We start from the raw sequence: 1183 nt of genomic DNA on the forward strand, positions 1-1183 counted from the left end.
AAGAAAGAAAGAAAGAAAGAGAAAGAAAGAAAGAAAGAGAGAGAAAGGAAGGAAGGAAGGAAGAAAAAGGAATGAAAGGGAAGGAGGGAGGGAGGAAGGAAGGAAAAGAGGATAGAGAAAATAATAGAAAACATTGTAGAACATCTTTTGTAGCAGGAAACTTATATATATTCCTGAGTAAACTAGGTCACAATAAAAACTTATTTCTTATTATGGGTTGCAGTTAAAAATTTGAAAAACACTGTCCTGGGAAGACCCCTTGGTTTGCTTTCATTGCTACAGCTTCCTACATTTATTCATTCTATTTTTACCATCTGGAACATAAATAAGGAGAGTTATCCTTGAACCTTTTTGTCTTAACAAGGGTTAGGAAATATAAAAGAATTAATCTTTCTGAATTTAATGTGTGTTTTTTAAAAATCTCTAAAACAAGGGAAAAAACTGAAAAGATGGCCTGGTCCCTTCTGTCTTTCTAACTCCATGCCCATGTCTCTCAGAATGTTCTCTGGGTGTTTACTGAAGAGAGGCTTCCCTTCAGTCCCACTGTGCCCATAACCATAAAATATTTAAGGGGGAAAAATGGCCCTAAAAAGGGAAAAACAAACAGTTAGATGGGAGTGTTCCAGAGAGAGCTCAAAGGGCACATTTTTACCTGCAGAGCAATCTTTAGGCAGCTCAAAAAACCTCTGTCCATGGGGACAGGGTCTCTGGGAGCCTCACAGGGACAAAGTGACCCACTCAAGCTCTGACACAACAGCAAGAGGTGCAGAGAGTATCAGCCAGCCTCGAGGACAGTGGCCAGGCTGCAGAAAAGGGAAGCCCAGAGATGAGGACAGGCTGCAGTCCTATGGCCTGACTGCAGCCACAACTGCCCAGGCCATCCCCAGGTACCTAGAGCCTGGCAGAGAGGTCAAGAGACCAGGCCCTGCCTTTCTTTGGAGTCTGTGGAATGAAATGCACAGGAATGAAATGAATGAAATGAAATCCTCAGCCTAGCGCCTCTGGAATCTTTCCATCAAAGTCAGATGCACCTGGAAGGACTCTTGTTTTTATACAGATTTTTGAGTCTATAGCACTATAGCAGGATATCTAGCACACCACCAGACTTGGCTAATATTAGCCAAGCAAGTGCTTACTAGATATACCCTGATGTAATTTGGCAGAGATGAGTACTGACAAAAAA

This window comes from Colobus angolensis, unplaced genomic scaffold, assembly GCF_000951035.1.
Source record: "Colobus angolensis palliatus isolate OR3802 unplaced genomic scaffold, Cang.pa_1.0 Scaffold151, whole genome shotgun sequence".
Lineage (NCBI taxonomy): Eukaryota > Metazoa > Chordata > Mammalia > Primates > Cercopithecidae > Colobus > Colobus angolensis.